Source organism: Tursiops truncatus, chromosome 4, assembly GCF_011762595.2.
Source record: "Tursiops truncatus isolate mTurTru1 chromosome 4, mTurTru1.mat.Y, whole genome shotgun sequence".
Taxonomy (NCBI): Eukaryota; Metazoa; Chordata; class Mammalia; order Artiodactyla; family Delphinidae; genus Tursiops; species Tursiops truncatus.
Window position 1 is genome coordinate 27797303 of NC_047037.1, and position 12848 is coordinate 27810150.

A 12848-nucleotide genomic window follows, 5' to 3' on the forward strand; every position below is an offset into this window, starting at 1 on the left:
GGGAGGGGATGCGAGCTCACTCAAGGTAATGTCGTCTAGTGGTTATGACGTTTAGGTCATAGCACACAAGTTCAAGATCCCAGCTCAGCCTGGGAAAATTACTTAACCTCCTGTGCTTTAGTCTCCTCATCTGCAAAATGGAGACAATAATAGTACCTAACTAGTAAGACAGAAAGATAGATAGGAAGATAGATAGATAGATAGATACATAGAGAGAGAGAGAGAGAGAGAGAGAGAGAGAGAGAGAGAGAGAGAGAGAGAGAGAGAGACAGGTAAAAAGGAGATCTGTATTTTTTTAAGGATTAAGTTAATTAATATTGTAAAGAACTGAGAACAGTGTTTGGCACATATCAAGCGCCATTCAGCGCGAGGTACTGCCATGATCCAGGTGTCAGCCTATGGTTGTCGGCCAAGAGGACACTGGGCCTCAAGACTGAATTATTCCCTCCAGGAGCTTTGTCCCCATACAGAAGGTCTCCCACAGCTGCCAGACCTCTGTCATCCATACCACTGGCCCTACCACTCACCCTGCTCAGATTTCCAATTATTTGTCCTGTTTTGAATTCAAGTGGGATATTAGCCGCGAGTCTGGCTTTATTAATGGCGGTGTCTTTAGCGTTATCGACTTTCTCACTCACTCCTCACTCTCACTCCAAGAAGCTCTGTTTCCTTTAATTAAGCCCTGTGCTAAGTGCCTAGCAGGTGACGTGAGTCTGGAAAGGCCTTTGTTCTGGGACTTCGGCGCTTTCTCATGGGCTGGAGATTGGAGAGACAGTGCGCTACTGCCTTTGAAGTCTGACATCCATCCCCACAATAGGAGGAGTGGGACAGTGTGGAAAGCCAAGCCCAAGAGGCGGGAGCCCAGCTCTCCCCCCAGCCTGCCTCCTTTATATCTGTGAAGTGGGGGTGGGGTGCAGGAGGGTACCTTTGCCTCCGCCCCCAGTGCCATGACACTTGGCGTCTACTCAGGATTGGAAGGTGACAGCCCAGAAGACAGGAGTTCCAAGAGCCAAAGATATCCAAAAGGAAGTGAGGCATAGAGAAAGCAGCCCGAACTTTGCATTACCCAGCCTGGGGTTGAATCCTGGTCCTGCTGTGCCTTGGCAAGTTGCTTCAGCATACGGAGCCTCAACTGCCTTCTCTGTAAAATGGGGTGATGGAATCTACCCCATAGGAGAGGGCATACAGGAGCCATCTTAATGCCAGCTCTGCTACTGTTAAGATTTTGCTGTGCAACAAGCTTCCTGTTTGAAGGACAACACTTATTCCCAGCCTCCACATCCCGACTGGCCATCAGCACCTCGGTTTGCTTCTTAAAACTACTCTTTTTAAAACATTTTTTATATTAATACTATTTTTATTTATTTTTTAAATATGTATCTATTTGGCCTCACTGGGTCTTAGTTGTGGCATGTGGGATCTAGTTCTCTGACCAGGGATCAAACCCGGGCCCCCTGCATTGGGAGTGAGGAGTCTTAACCACTGGGCCACCAGGCAAGTACCAATCCTACTCTTCTTTTTTGTTTGTTTGTTTCTTTTTTAACATCTTTATTGGAGTATAATTGCTTTACAATGGTGTGTTAGTTTCTGCTTTATAACAAAGTGAATCAGTTATACATATACATATGTTCCCATATCTCTTCCCTCTTGCGTCTCCCTCCCTCCCACACTCCCTATCCCACCTCTCTAGGTGGTCACAAAGCACTGAGTTGATCTCCCTGTGCTATGCAACTGCTCCCCATTAGCCATCTATTTTACGTTTGGTACTGTATATATGTCCATGCTACTCTCTCACTTAGTCCCAGCTTACCCTTCCCCCTCTCCATGTCCTCAAGTCCATTCTCTACATCTGCATCTTTATTCCTGTCCTGCCCCTAGGTTCTTCAGAACCTCTTTTTTTTTTAGATTCCATATATCCAATCCTACTCTTCTATGTACATGTTTCTGTACCTGTCATGGAAGGATGCATGCACACATCACCGAATGCACCCCTCACTATGAAATGATGGTGGACGTGTCTTTTTTCCCTCTATGGCCTGCTTCTTCTTCTATCTCTGGAAGCCTAGTGAAGAGGGAGGCAGGCTCAGTAAACAGTAGACACTTGGTGACTGAGCCACGCGAGTTCAGCCCAATTTACAGTACAGTAAGCCATCGCCATCGTTGCCAAGCAGACCCTCTCACCTGGGTGAGACAGACCTGCAGGTGGTTCAGGGCTTTAAAGCCTTTCTAAGCACCATCAGAAAAATGAGAGCCAAGGTGGGTGATTGCCTGTTAAGTGAGGACACAAAGGTTGAGTGTAAAGACCCCAGCACGGAAATACCAGACAAATGTCATAAAATTGGTGTTGACGCCACAAAGGACTTAAATAATAAATGCTGTGGTGAACGTGACTGGCTCATACAGACAAGCATTGGCACCTGTGTCCCTGCCTCACCATGTGGTCAGAAAGCTCCGTCACCTTCAGCTCCAAATGCCCATCGGTGTCCCCAGACGACCACTGCCCTATTCCGCCTGTTCCGTCAGCTGCTGAACAGCAGCTCTGGGTCCTCTTTCCCAGAGGTCTGGGGCAAGGGGCCTCAATGCTCCTCACCCCGACAGTCCTGGCACTGCCACTAAGTTCACCATTCACCCCGTCACCCTCCCCTGGGGGCCTTTCTCAGCTCCCAGATGAAGCCCTGCCCACCCTCATATCTCCTGCCTGCGCTCCCGGAGCCCTGTGGTTGGCGCCATTCTCCATGGCACATGGTACCACTTCTTCCTCTCAGCCCCCCGCTGCAGGTCGCCGCTGCTTCTCTTACCTTCTCTCCAAGATTGTGGGCTCCTCGGGGCTGGGTCGGCTCTGATTCTTCTGTGCGTCCCCAGCACCTAGAGGAAGAGCCAATACAGAGCAGGCAGTCAGGAAAAGTCTGGAAAACTGGCTTCAGTCACAGAACTATATCCAGAAATCTTTTTTTGGTTTCAATAGTCTCTAAATTTCACTCAGTTCTAGAAGTGCCTACTCGTCACTCCTGGACACCAGTCCTGCGCCTACGGTGTAAATCAGAACTACACGTCTCTGTAAAAGACTGAGACGCAACTCACATTGGCTGAAACAAACGAAAGGGGTAGGTACGGGATTAAAGTGTGCGTATGAGTCACCCACTGCTGGATTCTTGACTGCGAACCTAGGAATCTCTCTACGTTCCTCATCTCCATTTCCCATGTATTGGCTTCACTTTCAGGGGAGATTCTCCCATGAAATGACCAGATGGCCACCAGGAGCTTCAGCTTTCGATTCTCCCCGTTTAGCAATTCCAGAGAACTTGCATCTCTTCTAATAGCTCAAGTAGCCACCCAAGGAGGCCTCTCACTGGCCTGGCGTGGGTCACATGCCCATCCCTGAACAAATCACTGTGGCCATGGGAGTAGTGCTCTGATTGGCCGTGTCTGGGTCACGTGCCCACTTCTGACACCCACAGCTGGGAGGAGTCTCGTCTGCCCTGCCCACGTGGGCTGAACCTAGGGCTGGGCAGTTTCCCCAAGGGGAATCAGGATGCTCTTTCCATAACGAGAATGGACCGTGGACAGGCAGAAGCAATTAATACTCGCCAGAGCGCCTCCGTTAAACAAGGCGAGAAAAGTAACAAGTCTAGATTGCAAAGGAACATCCAACAATCTTCAAGAGACAGCACACCGAGAAAAAACAATCCAAGCTAGTTAAAGTCTAAGTAAGAGCCAACTCTATCTAAAGGAAGCCCAGCTGTGTGTCACAGGCCTTCAATTGCTGGAGATGAACAGAAAGGCTGGAACAGTGAGGAAGTCTTCCTGGAGGGGGAGGTGGGGCTTAAAGGACCAGCAGGTCCAAGATAAAGAGGGGAATGGTACTGGCCTTCAATGTCCTACCAGGACTCTGTGTGTGTGTGTGTGGGCGGGGGTGGAGGCGGGGGGGGGGGGGGGGGGGGGGGGGGTGGGGAGGGGGCGGGGCGGGGGTGAAGTGTGAGGAGGGAGAGGTAGGGCAGGAGAGCCTCGCCCCTCCAGTGGGCTAGGCTCCACCCACAGGACCCAAGCCAGCAAGATCAAAATCTAATTTACTCATTAGGCGTGCTTCTTCTGTACAAATTAAATCACTGGCTATTTTTCCACATCGTAAATATTGTTTTAAACTCTTGCTCATAGGCAATTAGATTACAAGCATTGCCTGGTGAGCTATACGCCAGCGCATTTGGCGAGCCTCTGGCTGCTTTGCGAGCGTTTTCCTTTTGAAATGTTTCCCAATGATTTTTAAGGGTCTTTGAAATCGTGTCCCTAGTGATGCGTGAGGGCTCTTGTCTGTGGCCATTAATTTCCATAGCAGCCCAAGAGAGACCCAGTCTCATCTGTGTTCATTTCCAAACAGCCTGGCTGAGCTCCACACCCTCCTTATTTCTGCCTGTCGTTCGGTGACTCTTCACCAGTCAGCTCCACCCGCGTGCCCCCAGCCACCCCCATCTCCCACCCCTGCCTCTGTCTTTGTGTTAGTTGAAGACCCAGGAAAGCACACACTTGAGCACTAGCTCGCAATTCCAGTGCCAAGATCTTCACTCATTTTGAGAGAGTTATTCCACCTGCCTCCCCTGGGCCTCAGTTTGACCTCTGTAGAATGGAGTTAATTCTCGCCTAACCCAAGTGGCCTCCTATTTTCCTTTGCTGGCATTTCTGGCCCCCTTGAGCTTCCACAGCTGACTAGAAAGACATTTGTTCTTGCTTCTCTCCCCAGATGCTCTCTTCCGTTTCAGGTCAGCCCCTCGACCCTTTACACGCGCTCCACCCTGACTCACCTTAGGCTCTGCCCCCAGGGTGGTTGCTCTTTCGTTGAGACCCACATAACCCCGCCTGATCTGGCTGAGCATCAGGGCCACCTCCTCCAGAAGTGTTACATGGCTGCCTTGGCCCTCGGTTACCTGTCTCTTCTCTGGACGTCCACCCCATGCAACACAGTTTAGTCCCTGATGATAGTAATAGTTATAACCACCTTTTACTGAGCACCTACTATGTGCCAGGCACCACGGTAGTGGCTATGTATACTATTCCTTTCAGTCCTCCCAACAGGCCTGCACTGTATGTGTTATTATTCCTATTTTACAGATGAGGAAACTGAGGCTCAGAGAGGTAAAGTGACATCTCAAGGTCACACAATTTGTAATGCCTGAGCCAGAAGTTTCTGCCCAAGAAGAATGATCTTGTACTGACCCTCTGCTGTGTCAGGCAGGGGCTGCACCTCATTTAATCCCCACAACAGCACCCCCCACGAAGTAGGTAGTGCTGTCCTCATTTTATAGGATAGAAGACAAAGGCCCAGAGGAGTGGCATCTCCCATCCATCACTTAGCTGACGCCTGGAGTGAGATTCAAAATCAAATCTGCGGACTCTCCTCCTCCTACGCTTCCCCTCACCCACACACAGCCCCAGAGGTGTAGTTCCCTGTCCCCAGGCCAGAGGACAGCCCCACCTCCCAAGGCACTGGCCAATCTTCCCAGAGACAGTGCACCTGCTCTGAGCTGTGAGCACAAAGGAGGAAGGTCAGAAGCCCACACTCACGGAGAAGGTCCAGAGAGCATGACAAAAATGTGCAGTCTCTTCCAACAGGCTTTTCCTTCCCTCCGCCCCTTCCATAGCTATTTATGGAGCAGTACTCTGGACAAGGGGGTACCTGGCTCTGTGTCCCTCTATGCTTTAGAAGGACAAGTCACTGCCTGTCTCCCAGCCAAGAGCTTTCTGGGGAAGTGCTCCCAGGGCTGCAGGTTCTCCCTGGAAAGATGTGCCTGAGAGGCAGCAGTGACACTGACGTCCTGGAGGCTGCACACCAGTGGGCAGGGCTGGGGTTGGAGTCCTGATCTAGGGCTCCCCAGCCCTGCACAGATGGAGGGACGGGAACCAGGGTTTCCACAGTAGTATCTGTCCCCAGGGAATGATGTCAGCCCGGTCCTGAGAGGGAGAGTGGACTGGCCTTTTGGGGGCTTCGTGGACTTGTGAAAGCAATAAAGGGCCTTCCCCGCCCCCCTATTCCAACAGTTCATGGGTGTCCCGCATCCCTGGTGGGGCCCTTCTGTGTGCCTGAGGTTATGGGATGACCTCCTTGCAGCAGAGACAGCCTCTTCCCAAGGGTCTGACTCTTACCACCCTGTTTATCCCTCCCTGCAGTTGCTTTTCCTAAGTTGAGCTTTGACCTCCACCAAAGGGCACTGTGAGGAGCCTCCTCACGAAACCTCCTTTTGTCGCTGTTGAGGGATGTTGTTGCTGAGGGCAACACAGGTCACGTCACATCTCATCCTCATGACACTGACTTCCAACGATCCTCTGAGTCCTAACACCGGGAACATTACAGTTTTTAATATTGTGAAATTATGAATCCTATATCTGATCATATTTCCCTCTTTGCCTTGGTTGCTAGGAAACTGAGTCAATATTCATCTCACTCTCAGTGTTATAGGGCCTTATTTTCTGTTCCTTTGCTGATTTTTTTCCCCTTAGCCCCAATTTCCTCATCTATTTTTATTAAATTCTTTAGATTGAATATATTTCCGGTCGCAAACAAAGATCAGGAACTAAGAGTGGTTAGAATTTAAGGTGGGATTTTGCCCACACTGCGAACCACTGCACAGCTGGCCTCTCTTCACCCATGTGCCTTCACTAGGTGGCTCCCATACTGACCTTCTAAAGAAGCCTAAAGTGCCCAGAGAGAATCTGGATGGAGTGGGGCCTGACTGTGCTCCTTCCTTATGACGTTTGCAAGATTTGAACCCTGAGTCTTCGCTACTGGGCAATCTTTTGGGGGAGGCGATCTTAAGACGAAATCATCTAGGGAGGGGAGATGGGTCTGTGAGGGAAATGCAGCCATCCTAAAGCTCTTGGCTCCATTTCTCTCCAGTTAGAATCAGAAAATACCAGAACTAGAAGGCATTGCTTAGAGATCCAGCCACTTTATTTTGCTCATGGGAAAATGGAGGCCCAGAGAGGGAAAGGGATTGGACTGTGGTCACACAGCCATGTAAGGACTTCCTTGCCTGCTCCAAGACCTCTCTCCTCAACTCCAGACTCGTTTCTGACTTCCCACCTGACACCTCCAGTTGGGTGCCTCAAATTTAGCACATCTAAAACTGAAATCCTGATCCTTCCCCAAAACATTTCCTGATTCACTCTTTTCCCCTCACTCTGGTTAATGTCAACTTCACTTTTCCAATTACAAAAATTGAAAAACATGGCGTCATCCTTAAGTAACTCTCCCTCCCCCTCTCTGCCCTCTCTCTCTCTCTTTCTCTCTCTCCCCCCCCCCACCCCTGCCACTCCACCATCACCATATTTGGTGTGTGATCAAATCCTGTCATCCAGATTTTCACCACTTGTCACCCCCTGGCTCAGGTCACTATCTCCTTTTGCCAGAGCTTTTGCCCCCGGCCCATAAGTCTATTCTCAACATGGGAGCCAGAGTGGAAACATAAGTAGCCCTCCAATGGCTTCCAATTTTGCTCAGACGAAATGCAAAGTCCTCTCTGTGACCCACAGGCCCTCCACAATTTGCTCCCCGCCTCCCCCACCTCTCTGACTTCATGTCCTACCCTTGTCCCCCATATCCACTCCACTCCAGCCAAACCTGCTCTTCTTGATGTCCCCCTTTTGCACTGGCTGTTCCCCTGACAGATGCTCTTCCCCACATGGCTAGCTTCCTCACTTCTAGGTCTTTACACAGAATTTACCTTCTCTTTCATATATGTGGCTGTATGATTTTCAACAAGTGTCCCATTCAATGGGGAAAGGATAGTCTTTTCAACAAATGATGCTAGGAAAGCTGGGCATCAACATGCAAAAGGATGAAGTTGGACCCTGTCCTCACACCATATATAAAAAAGTAACTCAGAATGGATCAGAGACCTAAGTATAAGAGCTAAAGCTATAAAACTCTTAGAAAAAAAACGATGGGAAAAGCTTCATGATGTTGGATTTGGCAATGATCTCTTGGATATGACAGCAAAGGCACAGGCAACAAAAGAAATAGTAGATTAACTGGACTTCATCAAAATTAAAAACTTTTGTGCATCAAAGGACACTATCAGTAGAATGAAAAGACAACCCACAGAATGGGAGAAAGTATTTGCAAGTCACATATCTAATAAGGGATTAATAGCCAGAATATATAAAGAATTCCTAAAACGCAGCAACAAAAAAAGCAAACGACTCCACTCAAAAATGAGCAAAGGGCTTGAATAGAGGTTTCTGCAAAGAAAATATATGAATGGCCAATAAGCACACGAAAAGATGCTCGATATCATTAATCATAAAGGAAGTGCAAACCAAAGCCACAAAATCTACTTCACACCCATTAGGATGACTCTAATTTATATATATATATATTTATAAAATCTATAAAATTCTGATATATACATATATTGTATATATATATATACATACATTGTATATATACAATACATATACATTGTATATATACATATAGTATGTATACATATACACCGTATATATACATATACATATATTGTATATATACATACACACTTGTTTTCTGTGTATATATACACACACAGAAAACAAGTGTAGATGACGATATGGAGAAATTGGAAGCTTTGTGCGTTGCTGGTGGGAATGTAAAATGGTGTAGCCTCTGTGGAAAACAGGTTGAAGGTTCCTAAAAAGGTTAAACATAGAATTACCATATGATCAAGCAATTCCACTTCTAGGTATATACACAAAAGAATTAAAATCAGGGGCTCGAAGAGATATTTGTACAACCATGTTCATAGCAGCATTATTCTCAATAGCCAGAGGTGGAAACAATCCAAATGACCCTCTTCAGATGAGCAAAGAAAATGTGGTAAATACACACAATGGAATACGGACAGTTAGGGTTTAATGGGTACAGAGTTTCAGCATGAGGTGACGACGGAGTTCTGGAGATGGTGGTGATGGCCACACAACAATGTGAATGTACTGAATGCCACTGAGCTGTCCACTTAAAATGGTTAAAATTTTATGTTATGTATATTTTACCTCAACAAAACCAAATAAATTTAAAAATTATCTTCCCACGGAAGCCCTCCCTGGCCACTCTCTAGAAGTCCCACGCCTCCCCCGACAAGGTATTTCACAACTCGTTTCCTTGCTTTATTTCTCCTTCTTAGTGCTTATGACTATCAAATACATTATGGCATTTGACCTTTTTTGTTGTTTATTGCTGTCTCCCACACCCCATCAAAAAAATACTAGAATATAAGCTCATTATAGGCAGAGATTTTTGTCAGTTTACCGTTGCACCCCCAGCACCTAGATTAGTGTTTGGCAAATATATACATTTGTTGAATGAATATCAGGCAGCAACGGGGCTGGAGGCCAAGAAGAATATGTCTCAGGTCATCTCTAGCAAATTCACAGTTCCCAAGAGGGGCTCTGACCCCAGAAAGGGGCTGGGACCCTGGAGGCACTTCCAGGCGTCTGCTCCCCTCTATTAGTGTGAGTGCCGGAAGGGCAGGGGGGTCATGGGAAAGGAGCTGTCTGGAGCCTCAAGAGAAACGAGGAAGGATCCCCCACCTCCGGCTGCAAACACTTCCCAGTCCCCTGCAGGAGGTGGCTGATGGGCGTGCCCCCAGCAGGGATAGCTGACCGGCCAAGCTCTGGGCCAGCGAGATAGCTACGGGAATTTATTGGGCACCCACTGTGTGTCCAGTTCCTTGATGAGGCTACGGGACCAACAAGAGAACTGTTCAGCTTCTCTTGTTGTACTAGAGGATGGACACACAAACACACACACACACACACACACACACACACACACACACACACAGGTAACCGATACAGGTGTGAACTGAGTGCTTCACTGTAGGGTGTAGGCCAGGCAGCCTGACAGTGTTCCTTCCTTTCCCACAGTTCTTATCCCCTTGCACGTAGCCAGAGAACTTATGCTCCTGGCCCCGTCCCACCTGTCCACACCTGTTCCCAGGTAAATGTGCTCTGCTGGCCATTTGCACCTTAGTGTGAAGTTAACCTAAATGTTTTTTCTCTCCAAGGGATTTCACATCTAATATTTATCTTTAACTTTCCAGTGAAATTTCTTATGTCCTAAGAAATGAATTTGAGTCCTCAGGTATGGTTGAGGGAAGAACTGTTCATGGAGAGTTACCCCAGGGCCTTGAAATGGGACCCTGGGGGACCTCTTGGTGCTAGTGTAGTCCTGGAGGGACCGTGAACTGGGGCAAGGGAGGATGTGCCCAAGGAGGAGTTTCCTGTCCGATGAGAACAAGACAAATGAGACAACTGGGTACAGAGGTGGGAGGTGGTGGAATCATAAACCAGCTGGTTAAAGCCAAGATGTAAAGGAAAGAGGCCCTGTTTTCCTTCCAGTGACCCAGGATTCAGGCCCGATCAATGGACATTCATGGAGCGTCCATGGGCCAGGCCCTGGACTAAGCGCTGGGGCCACCAATACATCAGACGTTGTCCCCACCCAGGCAGAGCCCAGGCATGGAGGCCGTTACCAAAGAGGGAGGCTGGGGGCGGGGGGTGCCTGGGGAATCCAGAGAAGGGGCCCCTTGCTCAGCCTTCAGGATCAGGAATGACTTCTAGGAGGGGGCAACGTCCAGGCTGGGTTCCGATGGCTTAATGACAATTCGGCAGGTGCAGAGGTCAAGGAAGAAAATCCCTGCCTGGGGGATGGCACGTCCAGAGGCCTCACAACCACTTCAGGAGGGAAAGCTTGGTGACTGGGTCTAGCAGCGTGGGGGGAGGGAGAAGGCTGAGATTAAAGAAGTTGGTGATGGGGGCTAGATCCTGGGGACCTTGGGTGTCACGTTGACCATGTGGGCTTTCTCCTTGAGTCCAGAGTCTTAGGCAGGCATGTTCTATAGTCAGACACGTGACTTAGAAGATTTTTCTTGCTGCTCTATGGAGGTTGGATGGAGTGGAGGTAGGGGAGGAGATGGGAGCTTATGGAATCATTTGGGAACTTACTGAGGAATCCAGAGGATAAACAAGGGTAGCACCAGACCTTGGAGATTAGCCAAGGAGAAATTAGATGTGAGAAAGTGAGGGGGAGGGACTGTGAAGGACGAGCCTGAGTTTCAAGCTTGAGCAGCTGGGTGAGTGATGGCCCCAGTCCCTGTGTCTGAGGAGGGGGAGGAAATGATGTGAAAGTTTTGGAAGTGTGGAGGTGAGATATCTGCTGGACATTCAAGTGGAAACCTATGAGGTTCTGGAGCTCAGAGGGGAGGTCTTAGCTGGAAATAGAGGTTTGAGAGCTACCTGCACATAGACGGTAACTGAAGCCAGGACTAGAAATGCGATCCCACAGCGAAGGTGTAGCAATGGGAAGAGAGTTCAGGGAGCCCTTTGAGGAATCCCACAACTTGAGGTTGGGCAGAGAAGGACAGACCCCAAAGCTGATGAAGAAAGAGCAGCCAGAAAGGCCAGTTCTGGGGGTGAAGAAGCTGCACAGCCATTGGCAGGGCTGGTCATTCAGTCATTCAACAAAAGTGTATATGTGAGTTTGTGATTGAAAGGCGTGCAAAGAGGGGCTGAGAACTGCTTCCTGCTTAGGGAGCTCAGTCACCCACTGCAGCCTCCCTTGGTCAGAGATCACTCCAAACCCAGCAGGAAGGGGGGGCCCCCGCAGTACTTCTGTCCACTGTCCTTCCTCTCCAGACCGTTTATCCCATTTGTGCCGGGAGACAGTGTTGATTCTGGAGATAGACTCCATGGGTCTGAATCTCATCTCAGCCACTTGCAAGCTCTGTGACCCTTGGCAAGTTACTTAACTTCTCTGAGCCCTAATGACCCCATCTATGAAATGAGGACAACAGCTGATTCTCAGGGTGTTTAGAAGACCAAGGATTATGTGTATTAAAAAGCACCCAGTAGAGCTCCTGGCTTCATACCCACTCTTCATTCTTTGAACAAACATCCACTGAGTGTCTCCTATGTTTCCAGACACTGGGCCAAGCCTGGAAGTACAAAGACGAAGAGCAGGATTCCTTCTCCCAGGGAATTAACCGTTCAAATAAGGAAACAGCAAATAACAGACAACGGCCGCCCAGTGAGCTATGCCCTGGAGCTGAAGCTTGGAATGAAGGTAGGAGGGCCCCGGGTTCTATTCCAGTTCTGCTCTCACTTGCTGTGGACCATGAACAATAACTTAGCCTGGCTGAGCTCTAGGTTTATCTGTAAAATAGAGATAATCATACCTCCCAGGTACTGTTCACTGGGAGGAGATTCACAGGAAGAAGAGATGGTTGAAATGTCCAAAATTCAGGACATTTATTTCCGCAGTTTCTGGGAATTTTGAAGAGAAACTGAAATGGAGGCAGGAAGTAACAGAAACAATTGGAAAGACAGAAATCTAGCCAGCAAGAGAACAAGCCAGGGATCACTGCCCTCTGGCTCCCACGGCCTCCATTCCCGGCTCTATCGACACTAAGGGGAGAGCTGAGGACTTCCCAAACCAAAAGGGAAAACAAGTGCATTCTTGAGATTAGCCGAGGCAAACAAGAGCCAGGAGAGCTTCACGTTCCCATGGACCCCACCCGGGCCGTCCCCAGGAGAGAGACTGGGGCAGCAGTGGGGTGGAGGGAGGCCAGGGGGTGTGAGGGGCCACACCGGTGAGTGGGTACCTCTGGCACCTGCTCTGGCCCCAGGGGACAGGCTTTGGGCTTCTGTTCTATGTCCCACGGCCCAGGGCTCCGTGCTCAGCTGCGCTCAGCACATACTTGCCGATAGCTGGACTCCCTCAGCCACAAAACACCTGTCCTACCTGCTGGGGACCAGAGCAGGACTTGTGTCAGGCTAGGGGGACATAAAAATGGTAACCAGAGCCATAGCCTTTGAGTTCCCTG

At 49.0% G+C, this 12848-nt stretch overlaps 1 long non-coding RNA gene across 2 annotated transcripts in view; it reads right to left on the minus strand.

The window, feature by feature from the left end:
- Positions 1-1996: 1996 nt before the first annotated feature.
- LOC141278455 (uncharacterized) overlaps positions 1997-12848 on the minus strand; it is a 76281-nt gene continuing 65429 nt past the window's right edge. Inside the window, exons 1-4 of one of the 2 annotated variants that reach the window (XR_012331207.1) lie at positions 3143-3278; positions 2799-2865; positions 2182-2268; positions 1997-2062 (exon numbers count right to left, since the gene is read on the minus strand). This is a non-coding gene — a long non-coding RNA (uncharacterized lncRNA). Of the gene's footprint in view, positions 2063-2181; positions 2269-2798; positions 2866-3142; positions 3279-12848 lie in introns of those variants that run through there. The other variant, XR_012331206.1, reaches the window with a different exon arrangement.